Raw genomic sequence first — 15143 nt, 5'->3', positions numbered from 1 at the left:
CAGAGCTGGGTGTCTGTGGCCTTATGGCCCGGCGCCATCTGCCCTCCCTGACGGCATCATCCCAAGCAGGTTACACAGCTCACCATGAGGGGAGTGAAGAACCATCACACACCCAGCATGTCCTAAAGACCTGGGTGCACCCCTCACTGAGCCCTGGGAGTGGGCACGATGATCCCCCGTTTTACAGATGAGCAGGCTGAGGCACAGAGAGCCATCCAGCTGGCATGGCTGGGGCACTGGGTGCCTCGGAGGCCCTGCTGTGGGTGTGGCTTGTGTAATGGTGGATGAGACCGAGTGGAGTAGCTGGTGTGGGGCAAGGGGAGATGGGCTGTGGGCATGTACAGAAGCACGAGAGTTGGCTCAGGGTCGGCGCGTTACAGAGAGGAGCTCTAGGCAGGAGTTGCAGCAGCCGGGCCAGAGGGGGGGCCCCAGGGGCAAGGTCTGCATGGAGGGAGGAAGGTGACCCAAAGGAATGCAGGATAAATGCTTCCAAACAGAAGGCACGGTGCGTGCAGAGGCCCGGAGACAGGGTGAATGTAAGGAACCTGGTGAGGCGGCAAGGGCCGCATACAGGGAGCATGTGACAGGTGAGAGAGGAGATGAGATTGTAGGGTAAGCAGGGGCTGGCCAGGGGTGTTTAGAGGAGGGAGGAGGGTGGGTTTGGCCTGGCTGCTGTGGTGGATGCCAGCAAGACCAAGCTGGCAAGCAGCGGGACCCAAGGCACACTGCAGGGCTGGGAGACTTGTCGGGGGAAGTCATCTCCAGAGAGCTGCGGAGGATGACAGCTGAGGGGATGGTGCCAGGGAGAGAGCTAGGTGAGGATGTGTCCAGGTGAGAAAGGGTCAGGTGGGGGTGCATCCAGGTGAGGAAGGAATGCAGGTGAGGGTTGCCTGCATTCCGAAGATGGGCAATAGGGCATCCTTGGGTTAAGTAGGGGATGAGGGAACGATGGTGGGGGGTCTCAAAGGGTTTTATTTATTTATTTAGAGACAAGGTCTTGCTCTGTTGCCCAGGCTGGAGTGCAGTGGCACGACCTTAGCTCACTGCAGCCTTGACCTCCTGGGCTCAGGCAATCCTCCTGCCTCAGTCTCCCAAATAGCTAGGACTACCAGTGCATGCCACAATGCCTGTCTAAATTTTTTAGTTTTTATGGAGATGAGATCTCACTTTGTTGCCCAGGTTGGCCTCAAACTCCTGAGCTCAAGTGATCCTCCCATCTCAGCCTCCTGAGTAGCTGGGATTACAGGCATTAGCCACCATGCCTGGCTCATTTTTTAGTTTTTTGTTTTTTTTTTAAATAGAGATGACATCTTGCCATGTTCTCCAGAGTAGTCTCCAATTCCTGGGCTCAAGCGATCCAACCACTTCAGTCTTCCAAAGTGCTGGGATTACAGGCGTGTGCCACAATGCCCAGCTCTCAAAGGGTTTTAGACCCAAGTAGCAGGAATAAGCCAGTTTAAACAGGGAGGAGATCAGGGTTGGGTCTTGGAACAGTTCTGGCCCCCAGGGTACCAGGTGCGGCCTCAGGCAGGCTTAGAGTGTGCGGTTGGTGCGTGAGTGGAGGGTGTCCCAGTCACTGGCCCATGGTGGCACTGGCCGTGCAGGGGCTGGATGACAGCACATAAGGGGCACGGGACAGAGTCGGGACGCCCTGACTTTCCTGGTGAGGGAGAGGGGAGGCATCTGCAGAGCAGCAGGTGGGAAGGCTCCAGGCAGGGGCCATCTACAGCAACACTGGTCAGGGCCTTGCTCCCCATGGCTCGGCCAGGCCTGGGGTTTCCTCCAGGCAGCTGCACATACTCCCCTGCCCTTCCCTGCCCAGGGGATTCAAGGACATACATCCCCTTAGCCTTCTGACCTCACCAAGGCGAGGCCCTGTGCCTGCTGTCAGACCAGAACATGCTGGCCTGTGTCTCCTTCATCTCTGGGCCCCCCAGCACTTAGCAAATCATGGTCGCTGGGAGCGACGGCTGCATTAAATTGAATCACCCAGGGCATGTTCTTATCTCGTTCCTGCTCAGGCTTGGCTCCTCTCGCGTCTGAACCCATAAGTCAGCCGCTGTGTTCTGTGAGGCTGAGAGGCCCAGCTCACCCGATTAGAATCACGGTCAATATCTGCTTTATTGTCCTTCCACACCAGCACGGGCCACGTGATCGATCGCCCTCCCCGCAGCTGATAAGGAGGCTCTCTGAGGTCAGACGGGCCCTCGGGCTCCTGGGCAGGAGCACCCGGCCTCCCAGCTCCAGAAGCTGTGCCTCCTCCAGCTCACCCGCCCCCACGCTGCCCAGTGACTCTCAGGAGGAGAGGAGCTGATGTTGCTGCATCCATGGTGGGTATGGCTGGTGGAGACACTGATCTGGGGGCCTGTATGGGAATGAGGTGGCCCTGGTCATAGCACAGAATACCAGAGCATGACACTGTCTACCACCCCCGGGGGGCTTCCCAAGCAGAGCTGAGTGAATGGCACCTGGTGCCACTTGCTCTCATGTGTCACTTGTCACCTTTGGGCTCACACCTCAGCACACCCCCCAGAATGACCCAGCCTCCACTCACAGGTCATCCTTCCTGAGCATTGTGGGGTCAAAACCTGGAAGTCCTGAGGCGCCCCCAAAAGTGTGTCCTGCCCTGGCAGGGTGAGGAAAGGTGGGTGAGCTCACGGTGGAGGGGACAGCAGGGTGAGCCATCACATCCCTGTCGCACGTGGCGCTGTGGCTCAGACAACCTGGCCCCAGCATTGGCAGCTGTGGAGGCCCTGCAGCCCACAAGTGCTGTAGTGTGAAGATGCACTAGTGCTGTAGTGTGAGGATGCACAACTGTTCCACGTTTTCTGTTTCACTCGAGTTTGGTTTTCTGCTTCGCCCCACATCCCAAACTGTTCCTGGCTGGTCACACCTGCCCTCCTCCAGGAGTGGGAGCCAAGCCCTCTGGCTGTTTGTCCTGCTCTTTCAGAGCCCGCACTTGCCCTGTGGCCCTGGGTGCAGACAGCAGCTGACTGGCGAGGGCCCCTGCCCTCCAAGGCTCCTCAAGGCACACCCACACCACTAGCAGAGCCGCAGACGACGCTGGACCCACCATAAGGTTTCCGTCAGTCCTCAGAGTGACTCTGAGAGAAGGGCGCTTTCATTCCCATTTCACAGATGAGGAAATCAAGACTCGGAATGTCCTGGTCCCTTTCCACAAGGCCTCGCCTTGTCTGCTCCCACAAAGGGCTTACATCTTCAGGAGGACCTGGCCCCATGGTTAGAGAAGTGAGTGAATATCAGCTGTGGGGCACCCAGAGCAGTTGCCATCTTCTGCTCTGTCCAGCCTGGGAGCCCCGGAAGGAGCCTGCAGCCTGAATGCCTCCTGAGCCAGCTCCTCTCCAGACAAGCATCTTGGCCCCCAGGTGTCCCAACAGACATTCAGCACACAAAGGCAGGTGACATGCAGGTGCCCCTTTAGCTGGCCCCTGTGTGGGAGGGGAGGTGAGGAGCATTTATTTGACATTTACCTGAGGCCTGCCTTGGCCCTGCACAGCTGCCCTGCTCAGAGGCGGGGCCCCAGTACGCTCCAGGGTGAGTGACTGCTGAGTCTCACCCTCTGCTCTGTACTGGACCATTGAGCCCAGATGGCACTGGCCATGACAGCCTTGGCCCAGGCACTTAGAGACTTGACTCTTCCAGCCACAGGGATGGCAGCAAAGAGGCAAGACCTCCCTGGAGCTCACGGAGAGGCCTGGTCTTTCCACCTCTCAGCTCTGTCCTCCTGCAGAGGCCCCTTTTCCCACTCCTGTCCCCTCCTCATGCTGCTTCTCACACTGGAACAATCATGTCCATTAGTTGTCATAGCAACTGAGGCAGGGCGAAGTCATCCTCTAGAAGGGGCCCTGTGCAAATTATGGCATTACACCAACTTATTGCCAATCTTTTTAATTAAAACATTTTGCTTTCAACTCGGCTAATGGCAGAGATCAGTAAACAGGGGAGATTGAATTACTGATATTGAAGCTCCCCCAGCTCTTAAAAGGCTTAATTACTGGTGGGACCACAGAGAGGCAAGGAGGGGCTGTCAGCGAGCAGGTGGGCCTGACCCACCAGGGCCGCGTGAAGGTGATCAAATGGAGCTCCAGCATTAAAAAATTTTAAACTCTTGAAGGACAGAATGAGCTACTAGAATTATGGCTACAACAGTTCTCTTTCCAGGAACTATGACGTCATGTTGCCGGCTGCTGAATTTCTGTTTAATTAAATTGCCTATTTGACACCTAGAGGCAGAACTGGGTGTCCATGGTGTGGCTGACTGATGAGCCAGGACCCTACTTGCCCCAGAGACCCAGCCTCTTACCCAGGAGGGGAGGAGGGGAGGGAATGCTGCCCCCACCCAGGCAGTTCACATCCTCCTGACAGGAGCCCAGGGATCCCTTCCCCTCAGCGTGTCTGGCAGCTTCACAGCAGGAGGTGCCCTCAGGTGAGCCCCATTTAGGGAGGAAAACAAAGGCTCCCAAGAGATGAGTCTCACCCAGCCAGGGTCACAAAGGGACTAGAATCCAGCCCTGGCCAAGGCTCCTTTGCCAATCAAGAATTTCGCTAATTACAGTCCTCTCCTTCCTCTCTTCCAGGTTACCTGATGCCCAGGTAGGAACTGCAGCTATTTTTAAACTGAGATTTCCTACAAATTAAAAATGCTTTGAGTATGTGTGAATACATGGATGTGAATGTATGTGTAGTTGAGTGTGTTATGTGTGTATCTGTGAGTGTATATGTGTGAATGCATGTTGTGTGTATAAGTGTGCATGTGTGTGATGTATGTCACGTGTATATGTGTCCACATGTGTGTATATTGTATGTGTATATGCATGAGTGTATAAGTGTGTATGTGTGAGTGAGTGTGCAAGTGTATATGTATGAATGTATGTTGTGTGTATAAATATATGTATGTGTGAGTGCATGTCATGTGTATATGTGTTTTTGTGTGTGTTGTGGTATAAGTGTATACGTGTGAGTATATATGTGTTTGTGGGTGTGTATGCATGAGTATGAATATATGTCATGTGTACATGTGTGAGTGTGTAAGTGTATATGTGAGTGTGTATATGTTTGAGTGTAAGAATTGTGTGAGTTGTGTGTGGGCGTGTGTGTATATTACATGGGCATGAGTATAGACACTTCTAGGCTCTTTGTTCTTAAGGGTTGGGGACCAGCTAGGGTCCCTGTAACAGAGTAGAATTTGATTCCTCGTGAATGAAATTGACATTACAGAAGCACCTAAACCAAATTATAGCAAAAGGCAAAGGGATAAAAGACATACCCAGAAAATACGAGAACAAAACACTAGAAAAGCTGACATGGTGCTTTTTACTAACTAACAACAGACACAACAGAATGAAGGCAGGAAGCACTCATAAGGGTGAAGAGGGACACTACAATGCATTTACCAGTAGGACTCACTAACCATGAACTTGTGCGCGCTTAATACCATAATCTTGCCGCAAAGAGAAACTGACAAATTTGCCACCTCAGTGTAAGCTTTAAGACATTTTCTTGTCAGAAATGGATAGCTCAGGGCTGGGCGCGGTGGCTCACGCCTGTAATCCCAGCACTTTGGGAGGCCGAGGCAGGTGGATCACTCGGAGTCAGGAGTTCGAGACCAGCCTGACCACATGGTGAAACCCCATCTCTACTAAAAATACAAAATTAGCTGGGCGTGGTGTCACACACCTGTAATCCCAGCTACTTGGGAGGCTGAGGCAGGAGAATTGCTTGAACCTGGGAGACAGAGGTTGCAGTGAGCCGAGATTGTACCCATTGTACTCCAGTCTGAGGGACAAGAGTGAAATGCTGTCTCAGAAAAAAAAATAAAAAGAAAGAAATGGATGGTTCAAGGAGATAAAAAATTAAGAAAATTAGGAAGTAAAAGGAAATTAGGAAGTCTCATGAAATTAAAAAAAAAATCATATAGTACACACTCTCTGACCATGTAATAAATTGAAAATCAACAATAAAGAAATACATAAAAATATGCTTGGAAACTTAACAAATATCCTCCTAAATGACTGAAATCAAGATGGAAATTTCAAATCATTCAGTCTTGTAGGATAGCAAATTACAGCAAAACCTGTGGAATGTAGCTAAAGCAGTATTTACAGGAAAACGTATCACCTTTCAATATACACATTAATTAAGCAGCAAGAAAGACTCAAGTGTATTTAAATTGAAAAGCAAAAAGCAGGTAAAGAAGTATTAAAGAGTAGACATAAATAATACAATTAAAAAAAACCAGGAACATAAATAAGGCCCAAGCCTATTTCTCTTTTTTTAATGCTAACAACATAGGTTAAGTGAAGAAAGGACTCTGCTCTGAGAACCTGAGCATCCTCGTCTCCTTTCCTCTACTAGACCTGGTCTCTGACCATGAGGCCAGGTACTCCCCTGTGGTGCTCATGGCACCTGGATGCTCTCTATGGCCCTTGCAGTTGGGCAAGGATTGCAACAGCAATCCTGCCTGCCTGTGCCTGGCATTCCTCAGGGATACGGGACAAGCAAGGAGAGTGAAGGATGACAAGTGCTTGGTCAACCACGAAGCTCTGCAAGATGTACGAGATTCAATACACAGTGCCATGTGAGAAGCTCAGTGAAGCTGAGTGCCAGTGAGCATTTGCCTAGCTCTCTATTCACTCAGCATGAATGAGCACCTACCATATGCAGAAAATGGAAGAGGGAGGTGGAACCTGGTTTTGTCCCGCCCTCTGAAATGTGCAGAAGAGTCCTCAGGGTGGGGAGTGTTCTACCCCACAAGATAAAGGGCTCTGTGAGTGCAGAGCCTCTTTGGGCACATGGCTCAAGTGTCCCACTGTGGTCGCCCATCATATCACTCCCTTTCCTGACCCCAGAATCCACTTAGGTACTCTGACTCTGGAGATCTGCTCAACTACCTGCCCTCTGGGGTCTTCGAGGAGCAGAGCCCAACACCCATGGCCACAGTACTCCTTCCCTCAGGCCACCTAATCACAAGCTCACTGCCTTTGTGCCACATGTGCAAGCTCCTTGCCGCGCTGTTCTCAGGCACATGGGTTTCCTCCTCACACACACCCGTCTCATGGATGAGAGAGTGAAGACTCAGAGAGGATAAATAACATGGATGGAGTCAGGGTTTGACCGGGGCATTCCAATGTCAGCCACCACCCCAGGCGCCACCCCTGCCTTCCCCGGGGGCAGACTGGCTGTCCCCCGACCCAGATAGAAAGGCAGCCCCTGCCCCTTGGTGGGGACAGGCAGTCAACCATATGCCACCTCAAACCTCTCCACCAGCTCTTTTCTCGGGGCACATCCCTGCTGGCTCAATCTTACCTGCCAGCAGGAGCGGGGCCGGCAGTGATTTATGAAACAGCCCCTCCTGGAGGAGCTGTGGCTGAGGAGGGCTGCATTGCCCCGGATCTCTTTCTGCCTGGAGTTCTTCTGTGCTTTAGGGCCTCAGGAGGGTGGTCACAGGGACAGTCACAACCTCCATCAACCGCCCTTCAGCAGTGGCTGTCGGAAGGGAGGCTGGGCAGGCAGTCAGTGTGGGGAATCCATCTTCCTCTCCTTGATATATTGATAACGGAGACCCTGACCATCAAGCCTTCGGGAATTTCTCGTCTGCCCGCGATGCGTCCCCAAAGGGAATGTTAATCAATAGATCCAATCCTCCACCCCATCCTTACAGGCAGCCTGGTAAAAATGGCCTCACTGTGCTCCCAGGAAGGGTTGTGTTCACACAGCTGCTGTTTAAGACAGGATGGTCCTTCTTGAAAGCAGGAGTCATCAGACTGTGGTCCACTCTGAACAAGAATCGCTACCTCTAACAGGTGAACAGGCATCCCTGGCCAGCAGGTGGCTTGCCAGCTGCCACCCACTTGGAGTCGCTGTCGTGCTCACACTGGACCCTGCGGGTGCTGACGTGGTTTGACAGTAGCTCTGCATGTGGCCCCAGGGGTGGGTGAGCCATGTGGCATCTTCTGTCCTGCCCTGCGGGTGCACCCTGGCTCAAATCCTACTCGGGGTCCTCAGCAATGCTCCAACCTGTTTCAGCACCAGGAAAATGATGTAGAGTACCCCCTCACCCCAGACGTGAGTATCTCCTGCTCCTGACCCTGTAGTCTCTTCTCTGGACCTCAGAAGGACCTAGGGGCTAGCTAGTCTGTCACATGCTGGTGTTTCCAGCCCCCTTCTGGGGTAACTGTGATGGAGCAGTAGGTTGTGTGGCTGCAACGTGGGGCCCAGGAGGCCTGGAGAAGACTGCGCCTCATCCAGGCTCTGAGCCGGCACAGGCATGGTTTGGTGGCTCTCAGAGGTGCGGGGCGTCAGGGAGGAAGTGGCTCTGGAGTGCAGGGCTCCCAGGGTGATGACACCTGCAGGGGAGGCTGGAGGAGGCGGGCTCTCAGGGTTGGGTGACTGATGGCCCATTTGGTGGCCAAGGGTTGTGCTCAGTTCAGCTCTGGGCCTGCACTGTCAGGAAATCCCAGGAGGCTTTTCACATTGCCTGGGGCCAGCTAGAGCAGTCTGGAGGGAGGTTGAAGCCCTGGCTGGAGAGGACACCCTCCTCTGACACTGGGCACAGGCCTGGCCTCCTGTGGGAGGGTCCAGAGCCCTGGCAGGCAGCCCCAGTGGGGGTGCAGCGTCACCCCCTCACTCAGGCATGCAGAGCCCAGGGAGGAGGGGCTGGCACTGTGTGCAGGGCATTCTCCCCTCTCCCACTGGACTTTGGGCTCTTCTATAACCTGGATGAGAGCAGGGGTGCTTCTGGGTGAAGAGTCCTGACAGCCTGGCCCCTTCACGAGCTCTGAGCCTCTCCCAGGTCATTCTTGGAGCCCCAGTGGGCTGGCCCCAAGCTGGAGCCCCTCTGTTCCTCTTGCTCACCTCAGGCCCTCCATCTCAGCTGCAGCCTACCAGGAGCTGCCGTGGACGGCTCAGGGGTCCAGGCCTGGGGTGGGGTGAGGGCCTTCCCAACTCCACATCACTTGTGGATTCCAAAGTCGCTCTGCCAGACCCAGTGTCTTTCCAGGCCCCTCTGAACAGCCCAGTCTCCCTGTTGCTACCTCCATCCTCTTCCCCAGGGACCCAGGGGGACCTCAGCCCTCCCACTGCTGCCCTGCCTGGCTCTGCCTCCTTTCCACTGAGAAGCCCCTGCTTTTGCCAGTGACAAAGTCTCCATGAACAAAGACATGTGGTGTGTCTGTGCCGACAGAGCCCCACAGACACCTAGAGTTCAGGCCACAGGGCCAGGGACTGGCCTCTCATTAGTCAGCACCAACTCCCATGTCCCCAGCCAGCCTCCCCACCTTATCCGCAGGGCTGTAACGGGGCACACGCCACTGGGTTTTTGAGGAGCTACTTCAGAGGGCCCATACATTGCCTGCCAGAGTTTGCTGGTCATCCCCACCCTCATGGGCCCAGGGGTCTCCAACTGCCACCCAACTCTTGTCCCCAGGATCCAAGTGGACAGTAGGATGTTCCTCAGCACATCCCCTGCCAGGTGTTCCCCCAGCTCCTTCCCCAAACTGAGGCCCTTCTAGCATTCCTGCTCCTGGGGATGGAGAATGAGCCAGCACCCACCATGGCCACCGGCCCCTTCATCAGCAGAGAAGCCACTGGGCTCCCAAGCCTGGATGGCACTGGGCTGGAGTCTGACAACCCCAGATGGGCACAGACCCCCAGCAGCCCTCCTGGGGGACAGAGCCAGACAGGAGAGTGACTGTTGCCTTCCAACAGAGATGGGCACTCCTACCATGGACGAAGAAAAGCGCAGTGGCAGTGGGGCATGAGAGAAAAGCAGAAACGAGTAAGGAGAAAGAACCACAGAGGCAAAGAAATGGAAAAGATGCATCAGGGCCTGCTTTGCAAACTGCTGGACAGAAAATTTGGATACTTAGGTAAAAACGATGATTTTCTAGAGCTATGTAAATGACTAAAATTAACTCCTGAAGAATAAAAAAACATAAAGTTCAACAAATGTTGCAAAGGTCTTTGACAGTTCAATAGCCATTAACCCTGATAAGACAGAGAAGAGGGAGGTGTGTATAAGCAGACATCAGCCAAAGGCTGCAGCGTCACAGATATGCAGCCCTCACGGCCAGGAAGCACGGCAGGACTCTGATCATGCACTGCTGTTGTCTTGGAGACAGGGACACAGGAGAAGAGAAGAAGGGAAGATGGGGTCACACATAGGTACAGGGCTGGCCAACGAAACCCAAAGACTTGGCTGAAAATAAGAGAATTCTGCAGAGTTGCTACTAACAAAAATAACATGCAAAGATCGAGGGCTTTCCCATGCAAAAACCATGACTAAATAAAGAGGTAATGGAATAAAAGATTACATTCACAAAAGCAATACATAAAATAAAAATATCTAGAAGTAATCTTAACAAGTGTGTGGAACCTACGTGAAGAAAACTCAGAACTGCTACAGGAGGACATAAAAAGGCTGGCACAGCGATGGTGAAATGGACTCTGTTATACAACCACAGTTAAGATGGTTTGATATTGCATAAAAAATTTACAAGGCAGAGTCCAAACATAGATGTCACAATGGAAATTTCACAGGAAATGGGGTGGCCTTAGACTAATGGGGACAATGAGGGACGATTCGATAAATAATGACCTGACTCGAGATCCCCCACAAGGAAAAAATAAGGCTACTTTTGGTAGAGTTTTTTGACTCTAAATCAATTCCAGACATAAAGTATGAAACCATAAAATTACTAGGAGTAAACATGATTTTTTTAAAAAAATAAAGACCTTTCTAAGCAACCCAAACTAAATGAATTTTAAAATGATCAATATGTTTGTTTACACGCTGTAAGACTTTAGTATGATAAAATAAACAAACAAATAAATTGGTGGGAAATATTTGCAGCACATATGACAGCTACGGGCTCTATTTCCTAAATGGACTAAGCGCTCTCAGGCACCAATAAGAAAAGGTACCCTAATGGAGAAATGGACAAAAATGTAAAAAAGAGTACTTGACTTCACTCATAACTAAATAAACACAAAATAGAATGACATTCTTTTTTCATTGGAAAGTGGTGATAACATCATACCCTGTTGAAAGATGTGGAAATCTTTTCGAAAACAATTTGGCAAGATCACTTTAAAAATTTCCTTGCACAGATGTTTTGGCCCAGATTGTTTAGCTTATTGTTTTGGTTGTCCTACGAGAAATTTATCCTAAGAACACACTTGCCGAATTTTCCAACTAAAGTTTGAATGAGTAAAATTTCCTGGAGCGTCGTCTGCAGGGGCCAACAGCAGGGCACTGGTCAGCCATGGCCCACACACATATCCACATGTGGGCATCCGTCCCATTACACCTAGAAAAGGCATCACAGACGCAGCATGCCTCAGAAGCGTGGACAGCATCATGCTGTTTGCGCACATGCTGAATTTGCGTAAGTGTTTTTGTGAGAGTATGCACAAGAACGGTTGAGAGCAGTCATCTGGAAGAGAGGAAATATTGAGAGTGGGCTTTTACATTTCATTGTGCACATTTCACATGATTTAATACTGCTTGAGATATATGGTGTGCAGGTATTACTTTAATAAAAACCAAATCAACAGCAGCAACAAAACAACTCGCAGGCAAAGCAAAAATAAATAAACAACCCAACTCACTGCTTTAACAGAAGGTGCCAAAGGTATGAACCTATTTATCCTGAGATGTCTGTACATATTACATCATTTCGAGAGTGATGTAGTGAGTGAGCTAGGAGCAGTGAGACCGTGGCCCAGTGGTGTCCTAGTGTGCTGGGGCAGACCCCTACCAGTGATGCCACGCCTTCTCTCCAGAATGTGCCTTGGAAATTCAGTGGGACTGAGTGAGTTACAAGGAAAACACCCTGACTCAAAAGATCTATAAAATGGATATTGGCCAGGCCTTGTGTCTCATGTCTATAATCCCAGCATTTTGTGAGGCTGAGACAGAAGGATCGCTTGAGGCCAGGAGTTCGAGACTAGCTTCAGCAACATAGTGAGACCCTGTCTCTACGAAAAATAAAAAAATTAGCCAGGCATGGTGGTGCACCCCTGCGGTCACAGCTACTGAGGAGACTGATGTGGGAGGATCACTCGAGCCCAGGAGATAGAGGCTGCAGTGAGCCTTGATTGTGTATATCAAACAGTTAAAAAAAATTACAATGTCTTATCCTTAATAAGTCATAATTGGCTGGTGTCTCTGAGCCTCCCATTGAGCTGGACTTAAGCACCTTGGCAGGGCCTCACATCCCAGGATTGGACGGGTAGGTTGGGGCTTGGCGGTCTCTGTAACCCTTTTGAGTGAACCTGGAGGTGCCAGGCCTCTACGGGTCTAAGACTTGAGCTCAGTTAAGGAACCCGTCCAGGCTGGGTGTTGAGGGACACACAGGATGTTTGGGACACAGCTGAGGGCTGGGACCCCATGAGGGAGGCCACAGGTACTCTTTTCCATCTCTTCCCTCAGCAGGCTCTGCTGAGGCCTGAGCCCAGGCATGCACAGAGTCCTTCCTGCACTCTTGCCCGCAAAAGCCCCACGGCTGACTTCCATCTGCCCCTCCACCTGCCCTGGGGCATTGTTCAGAGCAAGAGCACCCCTGGGAAGGAACAAACTTTTCTACAAGACCTGGAAAGCAGCTGTGGGCCTTCCTTTGGGATGACAGGCCTGGACAGGCTGTGGCACTTCCCCTACCCCTCCATGGTTACAACTTTCCTTCCCTCTAGAGCAGAAGCCCTGAGGAAGGGCTCTTGCTGGGGGAGGCCTGGTGTCAGCAGCACGGCCCTGGGAGCTCCTGGTGGTGGGGGTGTCTGGGGCCTGACTCAGGTCTGTGCTGAGCGAGCAAAATGCCTGGGTGATGCTGGCGGCCGGGCTGCAGAGTGAGGCCTTCATTGGATTTGGGAGCGCCTCTGCTGGCCCAGGCCTGGGTGGCTGCTATTGAATTAGTCAGCTAAACAGAGCAGGAAGGAGCTGTTCCCCTAATTGGACTTGATGGATCTCTTAGTCCTATGCAGATGCCAGATGCAAGATAGCTAGCTGCCCGACCTCTGCTTTGGGGTGGACCAGGAGCTGCCCCTCCCCAGGAAGCCTCTGCAGCTGCAGGGCTGGGAGCTGGGGGCCAGACTGGGGTCGGGGCTGCAGAGGGCTGGAGGGCAGGCTCTGCCACAGCAGGATGGGGAGGAGATGTGGAGGTGGGGCGTGGGCCAAGCAGTGTCCCCGACTAACAGGGGTGAAGGCTCCTTGTCTGTGCAATTGTCCCTCGTTTAATTTCGGTGACTGAGTGCACTTCCCAATGTGCCTTCAGACCCCATTGCCATCTTCAAAAGGATGGCCCCCCTTCTCACAGGTGCCCGGCTCCAGAGCCTCTCTCTGTCTCCTTCCCACCTGGCCTCCACCCTGCCTGCCTCGAGCACAGTTGAGGTGAAGGCCCAGGTGGGAAGCAGAGGCTGGATGGAGCTCCCTGCCCCTGGGCCAGAGCCAAGGGGCTCTCCAGGGTCCTGCAGTGCTATGGAGCCACCACCCAAAGGGTGACAATTCCTTTTGTCAGGGAATCCTGCTGAGCACTAGGAGGAGGCCACTCCGAGGGTCTCGTCCACCTGCAGAATGAGGGGTCATCCATGGTCAGCGCCTAGGTGAGGCTTGTCTTCCCCTCCACAGGGAGAAAGGGGGGTTCCACAGGGCGCTGGGTGGGAGACCCCTCGGTACCTCTCCACATCCTCCTCATCTCCTCCCCCTCAGGAGACCCTGGGCCTCCTGTGCAATCCAGCAAATGCAGAGGGCTGGAGGGACTTTCCTAGGGGTGCCGGGGGCACACCCTACCTGGTGAGAAAATGGGATCCCCCACCCCTAAGTGCATTCCAGAGCAATTGAGTTCCAGTGTTAGCAAAGAAACCATAAGATGCTGAATGGGAGTGTGGAAAAGCCTTTCCAATCAGGAAAGCACAGTGAAAGCAAACAAACACAGGAGGCTTCAACTCACTTTAAAATTAAAAAGCAAAGCAATGCACAGGCACAGCTCGCAGGCAAAGTTCAAGAGCAAATAACGCCTCCCTCGGGGAACCGCTGCCATACACACTATAACCAGACGATCACTGTCCTTCCCGTACAAAGAGTTCTTATCAATCACGAAAGAGCAGGAGAACAGGGAGACACACAGGAGCAAAAACCTGTGAGCCCAGGAGACTGGCTGTGCAGCAAGGTGATTTCTGAGTTGCTGAATGTATGTTGTTTTCTGTTTTGCCTTCTCTGGAAGTGGGAAGAGTCCAGAGGCAGCCCCTCCCTTAAAAGCCCAGTGCCCTGAATGGAGGATGCTGGTGTCCTGGGGTGGCCAGGAAGAACATCTGAGATTCAGATGTGGCTGGAGCCTTGCAAAGTCCGGGAGGGCTGCCAGGGGCTGGGGCTGCACTTGTGACTCCGGGCGGTGGGTGCTGCAGTTAGGGGTGGGAGGGCCTTATGGCCAAGGAGGCAATGGGAGCATCAAAGACTGCAAACCTAAAGGGCCCATTTTTATAGTTTCTGGTCTGCAAACCAGAGCCACAGGGTCTCAGCGGTAGCCAGGGTCAGTGGTCACTGAGGCTAGAAAGTCTCCATAAAAGATCCCAGAAAAAAAGACCACAGAAAAGGTCCAAGGAAGGGATGGGGGCTTGGAATGGTCCAGAAAGAGAGAAATAATATTGTCTTTACATCTGTGATTGGACGTTGAGAGTCACACTTGCTTTACTAGCATGGAATGCAAGTTAAAACAATAAAATATAAGATTTCATTCACAACAAAGGCAAATACAATATTTTAAAAGTAATGGAACACTCTACATAGAGGAAGATAGGGCATACTTCCAGGTGGAGTGGATTTGGGGACAAATTTTCTAGGCAGTAATCTTAAAAATCATCATAGTCTTTGACACAAAAATTCCCCTTCCAGGAATCTGCTTAAGGAAAAAAATCAGAGACACGCCCAAAGATGTGTGAATTTGTTCACAAAATTCAACTCATAATGACAAAAATTAAAGCTTAAATATACATTGGCTGTGGAATTATGGCATATCCACATATGTTAAAATCACATTTTAGAAAAATATTTGATAACATAAATATATGATTGAGATACTGTTAAGTGAAGTTGAGATACCATTAAGTGTTTGAACACTTCAAATACACATGCA

The 15143-nt window shown here is 51.8% G+C and overlaps 1 long non-coding RNA gene across 1 annotated transcript; it reads left to right on the top strand.

Moving 5' to 3' along the window:
• The first annotated feature begins 2190 nt into the window (after positions 1-2190).
• On the top strand, positions 2191-4681 carry LOC144331396 (uncharacterized). The gene is made up of 3 exons (XR_013398494.1): positions 2191-2330; positions 3139-3415; positions 4599-4681. It is a non-coding gene; the product is annotated as an uncharacterized LOC144331396 (long non-coding RNA).
• Positions 4682-15143: the final 10462 nt, after the last annotated feature.

This window comes from Macaca mulatta, chromosome 9 (genome assembly GCF_049350105.2).
Source record: "Macaca mulatta isolate MMU2019108-1 chromosome 9, T2T-MMU8v2.0, whole genome shotgun sequence".
Classification (NCBI taxonomy): Eukaryota; Metazoa; Chordata; class Mammalia; order Primates; family Cercopithecidae; genus Macaca; species Macaca mulatta.
Note: the sequence above shows the minus strand (reverse complement) of the source record. Positions and strands in the feature narration are given on the sequence as shown.